A 6960-nucleotide genomic window follows, 5' to 3' on the forward strand; every position below is an offset into this window, starting at 1 on the left:
TCTGGGAAGATGCGGTCCAGGTCTGTGCATGGCCGGGACTTTGGTCTCCTGGATAGATCATGAAGTTCATCACAGCCTATTTTGATCTTCTGTGAGTTAACATTCTGTGTGTAGTCAATACACAATGTTGTCATTTCAGGAAGACCAAAGGTTATTTTTTTAATCAAAAATTCAAGCAAATTTATTGACATAAAATGCCCTTTCACCAAGAATGGCTTATTTCAAAAACACATGAAATAAGCTAAAATTGTTCTATCTGTGTACATATCTTTAGAGAATGTCTTTCTTTTTCCCTGCAAGATACTTCATTATTTTTCAGAACTCAATTTAGAAAAAAATAGTCTCTTTGAATCTGTCCTCACCTGTGCCCCTAAGAAATAAAACCACTTCTCCTGAGGTATGCCTCCTTCACATGCATCTCCTTCCCTCTAGCCCAGCACTGAGGGTCTTCCCGTACAGTATCCTTACTAGATTGTGAGAATATTCTGGCAGCAGTCACCCAATATGTAATAGAGTGGTAACTCAGTCCTGTCAACTTGAGCAGGGAAAGGTGCTGGGTCGAGCAGGTTCCAATTATGTGATAAAATGTCTTTGATTAGTTTCTAGTAAACGTTAGGGGACCTTTTTTTGAGTGATGAGCATGTTCTAAAACTCACTGCCTGTGTAGCTTGTTTAACCACATAGAACCACATGTAAAACATTGAAAATTACTCTGTGAATGGATAAATCATGCAGTGTATGAATATGTGTGTATTCATATTCTGATGAATTGTTTAAATCTGATGTATTGCTTAAAATTTTTATTTTTATTTGAGACCAATGATGTTTGTTTGAGAAGAAGAAAATCCAGGAGTAGTTATAAGAATAAGCTGGGAGAAAGACAGCTCAGCAGTCACAAAGCCCTGGCTCCATCCCCAGCACCACATAATTGGTGGTACACTTCTGCAATCCCAGAACTCAGGGAGTAGAGGGAGGGGGACCCCAAGTTCAAAGAGGAAATTCAAAGCTACATAAGAAGTTTGACAGACTGGGGCACATGACACCCTGTCTTGAGGAACACAAACCACCAACAAAACCAAATTCTTCGACTCCTTCAATATACCAAAATTTATTACCTGCTGCTCCATGCTAGTGGTCATAATGAGATGAGACAGACCTTACCACTTCCTACTGAACTGTTTGTAATGATTGTTCTGTCTCTTTAAGAGACAAGACAAGCCCACTCCCTTCCTGCTTGCAGTCTCAGAGCCCCACTTTTTCTTCTTCCTGTCTCCTCTCTTGGAGAGGCAGCCTCTCTCTCTCTCTCTCTCTCTCTCTCTCTCTCTCTCCTTCCTTTTTTCCTTCCCCTCCATAATCCACCTAATAAATGTCTGACTTTACTCTGTATGGTATGTTTATCTGTCTCTCTCGCCCAACTGCCACAGTCACATGGAGACCTGCCACGTGGTCTCTTGTGCCATCCCTGCTTGGAACTGGCCACTTTGGGGATCCCAGCAGCTTGCAGGAAACCCATCTGCATGGTGTGCCTATCTGTCTGTCCCTTGCCCACCTGCCACCCACATGGCTAGTCAGCCGCTGGGGACGTCCAGGGGACCAGCCACCTTTGTTTGTTGACCTGCTGCTGGTCTCGACTCTGCAGCAAGCTGCCAGGACCCGCAGCAAATCCATAATACTGTTGACACCTAACAGGTCCTGGGTGAGAGGGAGGCATTGTATGCATTTGTGTGTTAGCCCACTGGTGAGTTAGTCCACAGGCTCTAATGGACAGTTCTAAAACCACGGACACACAGATGGCACTAGTTAAAGCCTGCAGGACACAGAAGAAATCATGAATATGGGAAAGAGATTTGCAGGGAGGAAGGAAGATTGACAAGGTTGGGAGGGAAATAAGTGAGAGTGGGGAAAATTAGCCAGAATTCATTATATACAGGTTGTCAGACAACAAAATTTATTAAGTAAAAATAACAATGGGGTACTTAATTTCCTTCAGGTCATTCATCCCTATCAGCATCTATCTACCATCTTTGGCTCTCTTAGGACCTTTAGAAGTTGATGTTTTGTCAGAGTAAATTACAGTGTATGTCGCTAAAATCCTGGGTAGACCAGTTCTGACAGCCGGTGGTGACAGTGTATCCTGCCCTTGTGTCTTCTCACCCTGATCATCAGCTCCAATAATTTCCTCAATCATTTCAAATCTCTTAATCATAATCTCTCATAAAGCCTGAATCTCCTGACCTACAAATGTTTCTAGTGATTTCCCTATGATATCAATTTTCCGGCCCCCATTCTGCACCTGGGATTCCAAGGTCTTATTGTTTCCTTTCAAAGATAACATCTCCTCCTTGAAATGCTCTTAAACATCGTGCAAATTGCCATTCTGGAGGTATATTCTGTCGGTTACCTTATCAAAACTCTGTGATAATTTCTGAATGTCAAATTCAACAGCCTAGGCCCTCTCAGGTAAGTTCCTAGTACTATTAGATACGGAGTCAATTTTGCTTATCATGGTATTAACACTATCAATTAATGCCATATACTTCCATAATGATATAATATGAAGAAGAAAACTGACACCTAATAACCAGTAAATTGAGGTATCTCCATAGGCATGTAGGCCTCTTGTGATTTCTTCCATAGTGGCAGCAAAAACCATGGCAAAAGTCCCATAAGAAACGAAACCTGCCATTTTACCTGTTAACGAGCAGACGGCGCTGTCTCTGAGTCATGACTGGAACCAATGCAACAGTGTCACGACAAATCCTGTTTTAAAATCTGCCCTGATATTTATTTAAAAACTGGGGAAAAATGAGTCACTCAAGAGGTTAGATGTAGTAGACAGAGGGAGAAAACCCAGAATCCAGGCACAGGGCACAAAAACCCAGGGAGCTTCTAGTGGCTGATAAACAGCACAGCTTTTCCCAGGAACACACGCTGCTGCTCCATAGTGGGTTGTGACACAGCCTCTGCTAGAGCTGCGCACCCAGCGTCCTATGCTGGGACAAAAGGTCAAGCTGCAAATGCCACTGTGGCAGCGCTCCACTCAGTTGCGGTGAGGATTTCAAACAGTGTATCTATTTGAGCTGCAGAAACTTCACAGGAATTTTTGCCCCAAGAGGTTAGCAGCGGTCAGCAAATGCTTACGCTTGCACTCTGACTTGCGCTGCCTAAGTGTGACACTGCAAGGAAGGTTTAAAAACAGCTCAAACATGCCATCCTTATATGGATGCATTCCTAGGCCTGGATGTAGAGGGGGAGGGCCTTGGACTTCCCACAGGGCAGGGTTCCCTGCCATTTCTCAAGAGTGAGGGAGGGGGGAAGAGCAGTGGGGGGTGGGAGCAGGAGGGGATTGGAAGGAGGGAAGGAAGTGTAAATATTTGAATGGAAAAATAAAATTAAAAAAAAATCTCAGAAAAGATCAAATCAAGCAGGCAGAGACAGTCAGGGCCGATGGATTCCAGGAGGTGTGGAGTTTAAATCCACGTTGGAAGGCAAATGATAGGGTATGTGGGGACTTGAAGCCAATCTGAGGCGAGTAAAGAATTGCAGCATGACCTTAAGTGTCTCTTGGCCATTTGAAATTCTTCTGTTGAGAATTCTCTGTTCACTTCACTTCTCCATTTTTAATTGGGTTAATTAGAATTTTAAAGTCCAATTTCTTGAGTTATATATATATTTTGGAGAGCAGGCTTTTGTCTGATGCAGGATTGGTGAAGATCTTCTCCCATTCAGTAGGATGCCTTTTTGTCTTAATGACAGTGTCCTTTGCTTTACAGAAGCTTCTCAGTTTTAGGAGGTCCCATTTATTCAATGTTGCCCTTATTGTCTGTGCTACTGGGGTTATATGTAGAAAGTGGTCTCCTGTGCCCATGTGTTGTAGGGTACTTCCCACTTTCTCTTCTATCAGGTTCAGTGTGGTCGGATTTATATTAAGGTCTTTAATCCATTTGGACTTGAGTTTTGTACATGGTGATAGATATGGATATATTTTCATTCTTCTACAGGTTGACATCCAGTTATACCAGCACCATTTGTTGAAGATGCTTTCTTTCTTCCCTTGTATACTTTTAGCTCCTTTGTCAAAAATCAGGTGTTCATGGGTTTGTTGGTTAATAACCAAGTCTCTATACAATTCCATTGGTCGACTTCTCTGTTTTTATGACAATACCAAGCTGTTTTCATTACTGTAGCTCTGTAATAGAGTTTAAAGTCAGGGATGGTAAAGCCTCCGGAAGTTTCTTTATTGTACAGGACTGTTTTGGCTATCCTGGGATTTTTGTTTTTCCATATAAAGTTGATTATTGTTCTCTCAAGGTCTGTGAAGAATTTTATTGGGATTTTGATGGGAATTGCATTGAATTTATAGATTGCCTTTGGTAGAATTGCCATTTTTACTATGTTGATCCTACCCATCCAAGAGCATGGGAGATCCCTCCATTTTCTGGTATCCTCCTCAGTTTCTTTCTTCAAAGCCTTAAAGTTCTTGTCAAATAGATCTTTCACTTTCTTGGTTAAAATTACCCCAAGATACTTTATGCTATTTGTGGCTATCATAAAAAGTGAAGTTCCTCTGATTTCCCTCTCTGCTTCTCTATTCTTTGTGTATAGGAGGGCAACTGATTTTTTTGAGTTGATCTTGTATCCTGCCACATCACTTGTATCCTGCCACATCAGCTGTAGGAGTTCTTTGGTAGACTTTTGGGGATCAGTTATGTGCACTATCACATCATTTGTTTGACTTCTTCCTTTCCAATTTGAGTCCCCTTGATCTCCTTATATTGTCTTATTGCTATTGCTAGAAATTAAAGCACTAATTGAAGCAATATGGAGAGAGTGGACAGCCTTGTCTTGTTCCTGATTTTAGTGGAATGGCTTTGAGTTTCTCTCCATTTAATTTGATATTAGCTGTTGGCTTGCTGTATATTACTTTTATTATATTTAGGTATGATCCTTGTATCCCTAACTTCTCCAAGATCTTTATCATAAGGTGGTGTTGAATTTTGCCAAATGCTTTTTCATCATCTAATGAAATGATCATATGGTTTTATTCTTTCAGTTTATTTATATTATGGATTACACTGGTAGATTTACATATGTTAAACCAGCCTTTCATCTCTGGGATGATGCCTACTTGATCATAATAAATGATTTTTTTATGTGTTCTTGGATTAGGTTTGCCAGTATTTTATTAAGAATTTTTGCATTGATGTTCATGAGTGGGATTGGACTGTAATTCTCTTTCATGGTTGAGTCTTTGTGTGCTTTTTGTATCAGGGTAACTGTAGCTTCATAAAAAGAGTTTGGCAATGACTCTTTTGTTTCTATTATGTTAAACACATTAAGGAGTATAGGTATCAGCTCTCCTTGGAAGTTCTGGTAGAATTCTGCATTAAAACCATCTGGTCCTGTGAAGAGGCCTGATCGATTGGCAGTTAGAATTAACCAGACTAGCCTTAATATAAAATATTCAGCTTTAATAAAGGAAAAAGGGGGAACTTACAAAACCAGAGTTCCAGCGATTCAGGAGCACAGGAAAACAAAGAGAAAAAACAAGTGCACATTGATGTTTTATAGGCTATTTGGGGCCCCCAGGGGGACACACATTATACAGCACACGATAGGCTAAAGTCCCCCATCAGTCCTGGGCTTTTTGTGGTTGGAAGGTTTTTTATGACAGCTTCTATTTCCTCACGACTTGTAGGTCTATTTAAATTGTTCACCTGGTCTTGATTTAACTTTGGTATATGGTATTTATCTTTAAAAAAATGTCCATTTCTCTTACATTTTCCAACTTTGTGGTAAACAGGCTTTTGTAGTAAGACCTAATGATTCTCTGAATTTCCTCAGTGTCTGTTGTTATGTCCCACTTTTCATTTCTGATCTTGTGTTTTTGGGTGTTCTCTTTCTGCCTTTTGATTAGTTTGGATAGGGGTTTGTCAATCTTGTTGACTTTCTCAAAGAATCAGCTCTTTGTTTCATTGATTCTTTGGATTGTGTTCTGTGTTTCTATTTTATTGATTTCAGCCCTCGGTTTGATTATTTCCAGTCTTCTACTCCTCCTGGGTGAGTCTGCTTATTTTTCTTCTAGAGATTTCAGCTGTGCTGTTAAGTCTCTAGTGTGAGATTTCTTTGTTTGTTTGTTTGTTTTTTAATGTGGGCACTTAGTTCTATGAACTTTCTGTTTAGCACTGCTTTCATAGTGTCCCATAAATTTGGGTATGTTGTGTCTTTATTTTCATTGAATTCAAGGAAGAATTTAATTTCTTTCTTTATTTCTTCCTTGACCCAGGGGTGGTTCAGTAGATGACTGTTCAGTTTCCATGAGTTTGTACTCTTTCTGGGGGTAGAATTGTTGTTAAATTCTAACTTTATTCCATGGTGATCCAATAAGACAGAGGTGGTTACTACAATTTTTTGTATCTGTGGATGTTTGTGTTGTTACTGAGTATGTGATCAATTTTCAAGAAGGTTCCATGAGATGCTGAGAAGAAGGTGTATTTTTTGTATTTGGGTGGAATGTTCTATAGATGTCTATTAAGTCCATGTGATTCATTACCTCTGTTAGTTTTCTTATTTCTCTGTTAGGTTTCTGTGTGGTTGTCCTGTCCATTGGTGAGAGAGGAGTGCTGAAGTCTCCTACTATTAGTGTGTGGGGTTTGATGTGTGCCTTGAGTTCCAGTAATGTTTCTTTTTCATATGTGTGTGCTTTTATATTAGGGGCATAGATATTCAGGTTTGAGACTTCATCCTGATGAACTGTTCCTGTAATGAGTATAAAGTGTCCTTCTCCATCTCTTATGATTGATTTTATTTTGAAGTCAATTTTGTTATATATTAGTATAGCCAAACCTGCTTGTTTCTTAGGTCCGTTTGATTGAAAAAACATTTCCCAACCCTTTACTCTGAGGTAATGTCTGTTTTTGTGGCTGAGGTGTGTTTATTGTAAAATGCAGAATGTTGGAT

Source organism: Chionomys nivalis, chromosome 3 (genome assembly GCF_950005125.1).
Source record: "Chionomys nivalis chromosome 3, mChiNiv1.1, whole genome shotgun sequence".
In the NCBI taxonomy this organism is placed as follows: domain Eukaryota; kingdom Metazoa; phylum Chordata; class Mammalia; order Rodentia; family Cricetidae; genus Chionomys; species Chionomys nivalis.